Below are 12,152 nucleotides of genomic sequence, written 5' to 3' on the forward strand. Positions count from 1 at the left end.
CTTATGTACAGCAAATTTCCTTTTACTTTTTCTGGATGAACCATATTGTTGATTCATTAACATTGAATTCATGACCAACAGCACTATAACTCATCCCTCAACAAAGCATATTTAACACATGTATTTTCTTCATAATGCACATCACAGCCTTCTTGTGCTGAGAAACACTAGACAGCACTTCAGCATTACGCATGGGGGCTATTTTAAACAGTGAAATCACTAACAAAAAGCACAAAAATGCAAAAAATGTGGTACTAAGTAGACTATAAAAATGATACTTATTTATAATATGAGAGCTGAAACAGGAAGAACATCACCTTGTTTGACCTCAATTGAGAGTGTGAATGTCAGGTGACTAAAATATATTATCACTCTGCACATATCCACAAATGACTCTGAAAGCATCATGAGTATTTATTTTAGGGTTAAAAACAAATTTTAGCAAATAGGTGAATTTGCAAATATAGAATCCACAAACAATGAGGACTCACTATATATGAATGTGATGGAATACTATTATGCTGCAAGAAAGGAGGAAATAGATAATTTTAAACAGACAAGGAAAGATTTCTATGGACTGATGCAGAGTAAAATAAGAAGAACCAGAAGGACCATTTAAGCTGGGATGTCAATATTTTAAAAAAATAAACAATCTTGAAAACTTTTATGGACTGGTGAAGAATAAAATTACAGTCTAAGAGGAATACTTTGTACAGATAATCTGTAAAGATAAACAACTTTGGAAACTGTAAGAACTGTGATCATCAATACATTGAACCTCCATGATTCCAGAAGAATATCATGAAATATATTATTCACCTTGTGACAAGTGATGGGTTGACAATGCTGAATGAAACATATACTTTTGTAAACAGCTAATGATGGAATTTTTTCTTGACTATGCATGTTTGTTTGTTTTTCCTTTCTCTTCCTTTTCTGATCTTGTGTGTATGTATGTATGTGTGCGTGTGTGTGTGTGTGTGTTAGGAGGAGTCAAAATAGATTTCTATTATTAAAAATGCTTTAAAACTAGAGGCCTGTTTGTGCTATTAATATATAATGTTGGATGCACTTTGAGGGAAAAGTCATATATTACTGACTTCATTAATTGTTTTAATTTGTTACAGGAGAGCTCTCACAGAGTAGAGGTAATATGGAAATGTTTGTCAAGGAAAAACAGAATATGTCGATAATTTTTTTAAAAATAATTTTTGTTACAAGCCATTTTGACCATGTCACTGCCCTTCTCAGTAAACTCCCATGCCTTTCTATGGCCTATATAAAAGGAAAGTCCTTTCTTTACATTTTAAAGCCATTTGCAACCTAGTGCCAACCTCTTGTCAGATTTGCTGTACATTACTCCTCCTCTGGTACCTTGTAATCCAACCAAAGTAGCCTTGTCTGTATTCCTAACACAAATGACTCCACCTCTCCTTTCTAGGCCTTTGCATTAGCCCTCCCCCATGTTCGAAATGGATAAATTCCCAACTAACCCTTGCCTAAGAGAATCTCTTTGTTCCTTCCTTTAAGATAAAGCTTAAGCATCATCCTCTACATCAGTGGTTCTTAAACCCCTTTTACATTCTTAAAAACCATTGAGGAAACCAAAGTACTTTTGTTTTGTTCATTATATCTATCGATATATATATATACATATATATACATATCATGTTAGACATTAAAACATGCATTTAAAATACATATTTATTAATTCATTTAAAATAGAAATCAATCCATTAAATGTTAAAATAACATATTTCATGAAGAATAGCTATATTTTTTTCAAAATGAAAAGGAATGAGAAGAGTGGCAATGTTTTGCATATTTTTGCAAATCTCTTTAATGTGTACCTTAATAGAAGACAGCTGGATTTTTATATCTGCTTCTATATTCAATCTGTTGGGACATGTTATTTTGTTTGAAGTATATGTAAAAACAATGGCCTCACACAAATATGTAGTTGGAAAAGGGAGGACTATTTCAACAGACAAATAGCATCTTAGTATTATTATGAAAACAATTTTTACCTCAGAATGCACTTTGAGAACATCTGCTCTGCATGAATCCTTTTCTGCTCCCCATCACTGCTAGTGCCTTCCCTCTGTTGAATTTTTTCCATGCATATTGTCTTTTAAAAATACTTATTTTCAAATATTAAGCATTTTTTTTCTTTCCTCTGTACCCCCTCAGAAAAAAAGAAATGCAAAACCCTTCATGAAAACAAGTTTCTCCATTTACTGTGTCACAAATGTGTTTTTCATTCTGCATATTACTACATTACTTCTCTCTCATGAGGTGTGTAGCTTTCTTCATCATCAATCCTTTGGAATCATGATTGATTATTGCATTGATCAGAGGTCTTATGTCTTTCATATTTATATATGCTATTTTCTTTCCATTGAGAATGTATGCTCTATGAGTAGGGATTATTTCCTTCTTTGTATTTGTATCTCTGGCTCCTTGAAGAATGCCTGGTATACAATAGAGATTTAATAAATGCTTATTTATTGATTAAATGCTAAGACTATTGGGAATATAGAAGAAAAACAAGTATAGTTCCTTCTTCAAATGTCTGTATACTTGTTAGGGTGATGAACTATGCATATGGCATAATTAGCATCTTTAAAGCATTGTGTACCAAGAACTAAGAGATAGGTTGTACAGTCCAGAATATAACTTCAGACAAGAGAGGGATCACTGCAGCTTTCAGTATTGTGAAGTAACTTCCTAGAAGAAGTGAGAATTGAAGAACAGGGATTTTCCCTTGAGGCCTAGTCCCACATTTTAAATTGCCTATTTGATATTGACACCTAGTAGCTATAGATAGGAAGAATCAGTTTGGATGAATTGAATTTGCATGCTGTAAGGACAATCAGTAAGTGAAATATCTTTTCTGCCCATTGAATAGGCCTCAGGTGGGGCCAACAAAAGGATGGCTGACTAGAGGCAGACCCACACCTTTGCGATGCCAATCAGGGATTAAAGACCCTTCCTACCCACTCAGTAGACCTCTAGTGGGCCTAGTTAAGGGAAGCTTAGAGGTTTGTTAGTAGGCAGGCCTAATCCCTTTACTTTCTAGACACTAAGCCTCAGGCCCTCATTGTTTTGTTGATTGGGCATGAAGCCCTAGGGCCCCTAAAAAGAGTACATACACCCAGAAGGTAGCCAATTGAGAACTGAGAATTGAGAATTCAGAAGTCAGAAGAGAAGCTAGAATTCAGAATTCAGCCCAAGGAGAATGAGATGACAGAGCTGAAGAAAGAGTGAGGAGTGGAGAGTGGGAACCAGGAAGCTGCAGAGACCAGAGAACTGGGTGGGGAGAGAATACAGGCAAGCAGATAGGATTCATGAGTGGTTGTTTACAGGAAGGCCCTAGCAGGTGGGAAAGTTACAATATGGCTTGGTTCCTTGCTATAATACTGTGTAATAATTTCCTTGTTGCTACATTGAGGTGGGCTTGCTGGTTTTGGAATATAATTGTTGCTATATCAAATTGGAGGTATTGGTCCTTGGATTTGGTCCTCTGGAGTCAAAATAAATGTTATACTTCCTCTGCCTTCTACCTAGAGAGTTTCTCATAATTTGCAATTCTGAATCATACAAGCATGTTCATGGTTATCCTCAAGGTCATGAATCTTTCCTTACTGATACACATGCCAGCAGCACATCCTTTATATGAATTGTCTCTGTCTACTAGATTGTAAGTTCCTGCTTTTGGAGGGACTTTCTTAAGAACAAGGCATTTCCTATACTGAAGAAATTAGATCTAGTTAAAAATATTTAAAATAGAGGTTGAAAAAATAGCAAATATTTAATAAATGTTTTTTATTCATTTTTCATTCATTCATCTAGTTACCAAATCCAATGGCTTTTCCTCAATCCTCATTTGCTTTGACCTCTCTGCAGCCTTTGACAATGTTGATCACTCCTTCTTCCTTCATATTCTGTTCTCTCTAGGTTTTGGGATACAACTCTCTCCTCCTCCTCCTCTCACCTACCTGACCATTCCTTTTCTATACCCTTTCCTGGATCCTTCTCCAGACCACACCATCTAACCACTAGTATCTCTCACTTCCTCAGTACTATTTCACTTGGCAATCTCAATACTTCCCCTGGATTTAATTAATGTATCTATACTCATGATTCTTAAATATTCCTTTCCTGCCCTTATCTCTCTCCTGACCTCAAATCTTGCATCTCTAACTGTATTCCAGACATCTTGAATTAGATGTTCAGTAGATATCTTAAACTCAATATGTCAAAAATGGAATACATTAGATTTTTCCTAAACCCTTCTCTTGCCCTCCTACCTTCCCTATTACCATCGATGGCAATACCATGAACCTAGTCCCTTAGTCTTGAAGTTTAGAAGTCATCCTGATTTCTTCACTATATCTCATGCCCCATATCTAATTCTTGCTAAGGCCTGTTGATTTCACCATTACAACGTATCCTGAATATGGCCCCTTTTCTGTTCTGATACTTCCAGCATTATGGTACAGGCCCTCATAACCACACACAGAATTATTGTAACAGCCTATTAGTGGCTCTGCCTGCTATAAGTCTCTCCTTACTCCAATCCATTTTCGCTTAAGCCTCTTAAGTGTTTTTCCTAAAATACAGGCCTGACCATGTCACACTCCTACTCAGTAAACTTCATTGGATTCCTATTTCCTCCAGGGTCAAATAAAAATGCTTTGTTGGGAATCCAAAGTCTTTCATAACCTAGCCCCCTCTTACCTTTCCAGTCCCACTATACCTTCCTCCCTCATATGTACTTTTCCATTCACTTACACTGACCCCCTGGCTGTTCCACAAATAAGATACTCTGGCTCTCGGCTCCAGGCATTTTCTCTAGCTGTCCCCCTTGCCTTTGATGCTGTCCTTCCTCTATTCTGACTACTAATCTCCCTGGCTTTCTTTAAGTACTGACTAAAATCCTGCCTTTTAGAAGAAGCCTTCTCTAACCCCTCTTAATTCCAGGGCTTTCCTTATGCTAATTATTTTTTATTTATCCTGCATATAGCTTGTTTTGTATATACTTGTCTACATAGTCTCCCCCATTAGATTGTGAACTCCTTGAGGGCAGAGACTGTTTTTGCCTCTTTTCATATCTGCAGTGCTTAGCACAGTGCTTGGCACATAGCAGATACTTAACAAGTATTAAGTGATTAATTGATTGATCTTTGTAAAGATGACTCCCATATCTATACACCCAACTCTAGTCTTTCTTCTGAACTCCAGGTCGTATCACTTAATTGCATCATCCAAAATGGATGTCCCATAGATAACTCAAACCTAATACATCCAAAGAAAAAGTTATCTTCCACCTCCACAAACAGACTTGCTTTTCTAACTTCTCATATCTATCATGACTATCTTAGTCTCCCAGGCTTGTGCATTTGGAGTCATCTTTGATTTTTCATTGTCCTTTACTCCCCATGCCCAACCAGTTAAGGGCTATTAATGATTCTACCTGTATAACATCTTTCACATTTATTCTTTTCACTCACATTGTTACCACCATAGTTCAGACCTTCATCACTTCTTGCCTAGACTGTTGTGACTGACTCATAACTGGTCTCTTTTTGCCTCATAACTCTAATTCATCCTTCATACAGCTCCCAAATTTATTTCCCTAAATCACAGCTCTATGTCATCCTCCTTTTAAAGAAGCTCCAATGGCTCTCTATTACTTCTTTTTTATTTGCAAAATAGTTTATCTTTTTGGCTTTTTAAATTTATTTTTATTTTTAGTTTACAACACTCAGTTCCACAAGTTTTTGAGTTCCAAATTTTCTCCCCCTCCCTTTCTTCCCCCTCCCCCCCAAGATGGCATGTAATCTGACATAGGTTCTACATATACCTTCACATTAAACTTATTTACACAACAGTGAAGTTGTAAAGAAGCATTATAAACAATGGAATGAATCATGAGAAAGAAGAAACAAAACCAAAAGAGAAAGGAGAAGAAAAAAGAACAAATAGTTTGCCTCAATCTGCATTCAGACTCTGTAATTCTTTCTCTGAATGTGCACAGCTTTTTCCATCATCAGTCTTTTGGAGCTATCTTAGAACTTTGTATTGCTGAGAAGAGCCAAGTCTATCAAAGTTAGTCATCACAGATACCGAGTGTCCATAATTGTGTATAATGTTCTCCTGGTTCTACTCCCCTCAATCAGCATCAATTCATATAAGTCTTTTCAGGTTATTATGAAGTCTATATCTTCACCATTTCTTATAGAACAATAGTATTCCATTACATTCGTATACCACAACTTATTTAGCCATTCCTTAATTGATGGACATCCCTTTGATTTCCAATTCTTTGCCACCACCAAAAGAGCTGCTATAAATACTTTTGTATGTATGGGTCCATTTCCCACTTCTATGGTCTCTTTGAAGTACAACCCTAGAAGTGGTATTACTGGGTCAAAGGTATGCACATCTTTATAGCCCTTTGGGCATAGTTCCAAATTGCTCTCCAGAATGGCTGGATCAGTTCACAACTCCACCAACAATGTAACAGTGTTCCAATTTTTCCACAACCTCTCCACCATTTGTAATTTTCCTGTTTTGTCATATATTAGCCAATCTGACAGGAGACATGTGGTACCTAAAAGCTGTTTTGATTTGGGTTTCTCTAGTCAATAGTGATTGGGAGCATTTTTTCATATGACTATAGATATAGTTAATTTCTTTCGTTGAAAACTGCCTGTTCATATCCTTTGACCTTTTATGTATTAGGGAATAACTTGTTTTAATATAAATTTAATTCAGTTCCCTGTATATTTGAGAGATAGCTTTCTATTTACATCTAGGATAATTTTAAAAATGTTTGTTTATTTGCAATCTAAAGGCTTCCAGAATTTGATTCCAGTCTACTTTTTCATACTTATTAAACATTATTCATATACTCTCATATATTCTACATTTCAGTCAAAGTGGCCCACACTTGTTTTCCTTGTTTATGACAGTCCATCTCTTATCAATACATTTTTTTCAGGTGAAACCATAAGAGAGTCCATTATCAAACACTTTCCAGAAAAAAATGTAATTATGTGACCACTGTTCCCAGAACAAGGGGAAAAAAGAAAGAGGGAGGATGATATGTGTGAGGTAGCAGGGCAGATGCCAAGGAGATGATTGGCATGAATGGTCAGATAGTATATGGTACGTGGTCTAGGTTCAGCTAGATATGATCAGCCCTGTGCATTTGTGTTGTTTGACACAAGCCAAGACTGTATATTCTGGCCTCAAAGCTAAGTAGATTGTCAGCCAGGTCATGTTCTTCAGAGGTCTGATGCTCTGGAGGGTGTAGTGGCCGGCTAAGTAGAACGGTGATAATAATTGAAGTTGTGGGAGCTAATGAAATCTGAGCATGCAGAGATAAAAGAATAAAGTCCAGGCCAGAAGTAGCTACCAGGCAGGAGATTCAAGAGAGAGCATTGCCATGAAAATCTACAGAGAAGAAGTTATCCACATCATGAGGATGTGGATACAAGCAAGGTTATATGCTGAAGAGAGTTCAAAAATGGTGCAGACTGAGAAAGGCAAATGGATTTAGTCATTGACAGATCACAGAGAGATCAATTTGATTGAGTCTTGAGATCAGAACTTAGATTCCAGGACATTGAGAAGGTAATGAAAAAAAGAATTGAAATAAGTATAAAAAGTTTTCTTGCCTAGGAGTTTGACTATGTAAGAGAGGAGAGATATAACTTTAAGGGATGGTAGACATCAATAAAAGGTTGTTTCATTGTTGTTTTAAGTGTAATCATGTTTTCGATCAAACAAGGGATATTTCATTTGCTGTGTTTGCAGAGGGAGAGATTCCTGCTGATTCAACAATTATCTAGAAACTGATAGCCACAGAGAGTTGCCTATCACACTGAAGGGTTAACTGACTTTCCCAGGGTTGTGCAGCCAGTCTGAATCTGAGACAAGACTTGAGTCTAGCTTCTCTGACTCTAAGGCCAGATCTCCATTCACCATGCCATACTACCTCTCTGATCTCTAAAGTCCCTTGCTGTTCTAGGTTCAATGACATGGTATCATCAAAGCAGGAGTACAGTTGATTAAAATGGATTTTAAAAGAGCTCAATGGAAACCAGGTGGCTATGGGTCAAATATAAGTGCTGTTGTAAAGTATCCCTTCATACTTCTAATTCCTGACTATTACAGAAAATCAGTGGAGTTACTCCTTGTTGTGGTGCCTGCATGAGCTGCCTCTGAGATGGCTACCCACTTTGCCACTGGGCATCATTGATTTCTCCTCATGACAGAACTATTATATCATCAATTTAGACTCTCAGCATCTATTTCCAAAACACATGGAGTTAATAGCATAGTCATGAGGAAAGAGAAGATACATCTTCATCCCTGTTGAGAATGCTCTCCTAATTCCTCTCTTTCAAAACAAACTCACCTCTCAGAGTTAGTTTAAATCCCACCTCTACAAGGTAGTCTCACCATATATAAGACCCTTGCCCAAACTGGTGCTGCTCTTTTCAGAGCTAGTTCAAGGAGTCTGCATGTTTTCAGTGCTCCAAAGGTGGTGTGATCTGGGTAGAGGTATGGTCACTGCTTTCCTGGCATGCTCTTTGGCATTTACCCTGGAAGGTTCCCTGCTCCCCTGCAGCCACAAGTGCCAGTACTTTCTTTGCTTTGGAACTGTAATCAGGGCCCTTGCTCCCTCATTACCAACTCCAAGCAATCCTCTACACCCTGAAATTGCAACCCAGGGCTGTATATGGGCAATAGACTTGCCAATAAGTGCAAGCTGTACTCACTGTCAATAAAAGGTCTCCTGTAATCTCTTTCTGGCTGCTTCTCTGACCAATGCCCTTACCATCTCTGGTCTGAGAGTTCCTAAAGCTTCTGTTGCTCCTGCTGCCATGTGTGCTGACTCTGAACAGGCCTCTACCCAGTGTCACAGACTTCTTCTGCCAACCTATTAAATTTTCTAAGGCTTGAAAAAGTCTCACATTGACTTTTTGTTGTCTCTGCTGCTCCAAAATTTGATTTGAGGCATTATTTTAAAGTTGTTTGGAGGGAAATAGTGAGGGAGTTCAGGTGGGTTGCCTCTGATCTGCCATCTAGGCTCTGCCCCCTGGCTCAAATAACTTTAAAAAAATGCATCTTTCTGGAGCATACACTGTTCATAATGTCAAAGATCAAGTTGGCTAATTTGGTAGGGAAATTGCATAGTTCGAGTTACTATTTTCCAAAACAAGAAAGATATTTTCTGAACAATTAAATAACCCAAACTGAAAGGTTGCTGGTTTTTCCTTCTGAAAATTAGCTTTACTTTTAATACCCCACCCCATTTATTTTCTATTATGTTTCAGTTGTGTCCAGATAATTTAGGGTTTGCACCTGTCATTTATAATGACTGGGGGAACAAAGAAGCCAAGATGGCGGAGAAAATTTACGCTTTCTTTATAGGATATCAGGAAAACTTTCCTTGATAATTTTTTGAAATATGTTTAGGCTCCTTTTTTTCATCATGGCTTTTCACTAGGCCAATCATTCTTAAATTATTTCTCCTTGATTTTTTACAGGTCAATTGTTGTTCCAAGTGAGATATTTCACATTTCCATTTATTTAAAAAAAATTTTTTTTCTTACCCCACAGGAAAGAAGAGGGAGAAAGATAAAAAAAAAATAAAAGGCAGGGGGATGATGGAGGGGAGGGCAGATGGGGGGGGAGGTAATCAAAACAAACACTTTGGAAAGGGGACAGGGTCAAGGGAGAAAATTCAATAAAGCGGGATGGGTTGGGAAGGAGCAAAATGTAGTCAGCCTTTCACAACATGAGTATTGTGGAAGGGTTATACATAATAATACATGTGTGGCCTAGGTTGAATTGCTCAACTTCTTAGGGTGGGTGGGTGGGAAGGGAAGAGGGAAGAGAATTTGGAACTCAAAGTTTTAAAATCAGATGTTCAAAAACAAAAATTTTTTGTATGCAACTAAAAAATAAGATACACAGGCAATGGGGCGTAGAAATTTATCTTGCCCTACTAGAGAGGAAGGGAAAAGGGGATGAGAGGGGAGGGGGGTGATAGAGGGGAGGGCTGACTGGGGAACAGGGCAACCAGAATATAAGCCATCTTGGAGTGGGGGGGAGGGTAGAAATGGGGAGAAAATTTGTAATTCAAACTGTTGTGAAAATCAATGCTGAAAACCAAATATGTTAAATTAATAAATTTAAATTAAATTAAATTAAAAAAAATTTTTTTTGAGTTTGTTTTATCATTTCTTGATGTCTCATGTAGTCATTAGCTTCCAATTGTCCAATTCTAATTTTTTTGGTATTATTTTCTTCAGTGAGCTTCTGTATTTCCTTTTCAATTTGGGGTCATTTTCTTCAGTGAATTTTTGTAATTCTTTTAATATTTGGGCATTTCTGCTTTTCAAGGAGTTCTCTTCAGTGGATTTTTGTGCCTCTTTTACCATTTGGCCTATTTTTTTAAGGTACTGTTTTCAATAATTTTTTTTTGTCCCTACAAGGTGTTGACTCTTTTTTTCTTGATTTTCTTGCATCACTCTCATTTCTCTTCCTGATTTTTCCTCTACCTCTACTATTTGATTTTTGAAATAATTTTTGATCTCTTCTGCGGCCTAAGATCAATTCACATTTTTCTTTGAGGCTTTGAATATAGTTATTTTTACATAATTTTCTTCTGAGTTTGTGTTTTGATCTTCCCTGTCACCATATTAACTTTCTATGTTCAGGTTCTTTTGTTGTTTGTTCATTTTTCCATCGTATTTATCGACTTTTAACTTTAAGTCAAAGTTGGACTCTGCTCTAGGGGTAGAAGGGGCACTGTCCTAAGCTTTGGGTTTTTTATACTGCTGTTTTCTGAGATACTTCTGAGGATATGTAAGTTTTCAGGTCTTCCGAGTTTGTATGATCTAATGAAATGTATAGTCACTGCTCTCCTGGCCTATGTTCTGGTCTGTGAGTTACCACAAGCACTCTTCTCCACTCTGGAACTATGTCCAGGGTCTCAGGTCTTGGTAGTGCTCCTCCTCACCCTGAATCTGTGACCCACAACTGTGTATGGGCAATGAATCAGAGTCCTGCTCCCAGTGCCCCAAAAGGGTCCCCTATAGTCCCCTTTTAACCAGTTGTCTGACCCTTTACCATCTGTGGGCTGAGTGCTCCTGAAGATGCACCACTGCTGATTCAAATTACCCCAAAACCTGCTGGGGCTTGCCAGGGTACAGCCTGAGCTGGCATGGCTTATGCTGGACTGTGCTCCACTCTCACCCCAGAGAGACAGACTTTTCCTGCCAACCTTTTAAGTTGGCTTAGGCTGGAAAATTGTTTTGTCCCATCCTTTTTTTGGTTCTAATGCTCCAGAATTAGTTTTGAATCATTCATTTAACATTGCTTTGAGGGAGATTTGGGAGAACTCAAGTGAGTCCCTGCCTTTACTCCTCCATCTTGGTTTCACTGAGCTTTTCTGTAAAAATATAAGTAATATTTGTCTTTTTTTTTCTTCACATAAATTTTAATGGAAAATCAATTATATATTGACATCTGGTTGATGAAACTATCTTGAATTATTCTATGGCCCTGATAAAAGTATATGGAATTAAGTTTGTATGTCCTTTTTCTTTTGTTGTGTTTCTAGGAGATTTAGACATTACAACAAAGGTCTATGGGTAGGAAAAATCTTTGTCATGGGGTTTGACCAAGTATCCTAGTTTCAAGGCTGGTCCTCTTGATTGCTTCTGGTATCAGTACCTGATATGTTGTATGTATGGTTTGAAAGGATTGTGCCTTTATGTTGTTATTACTCAAGATTTGGGCCGCCAATATCTGGTATTGCTTGAGGCTAATGCCTCCATTTTTGTTGCAGGGTTCTTCTGAACAAGGCTCTGTTTTCTGCTCTTCTGAGGATTCTAAAGCATTATATCTCTGAGGTCCAGGTTACTGGCTGTTTTGTCTTGTTTCTAATTCCTTACAGCAGTTGTGGAATGTTTTTCCCAGGTCCTAGAGGTTGGGTCTCCCTATATGTCAAGTATACAGTTGTTTCTAGCTGCTGGTCATTTCTACTTTAGCCACTGACTTAAGTATCTTATGAATATGATCTGGCAGAAGGTGGTGTGGAGACAGAAGGGGTAATGGTTCTCTAAAGT

The sequence above is a fragment of the Trichosurus vulpecula genome, chromosome 3, assembly GCF_011100635.1.
Source record: "Trichosurus vulpecula isolate mTriVul1 chromosome 3, mTriVul1.pri, whole genome shotgun sequence".
NCBI classification, from domain to species: domain Eukaryota; kingdom Metazoa; phylum Chordata; class Mammalia; order Diprotodontia; family Phalangeridae; genus Trichosurus; species Trichosurus vulpecula.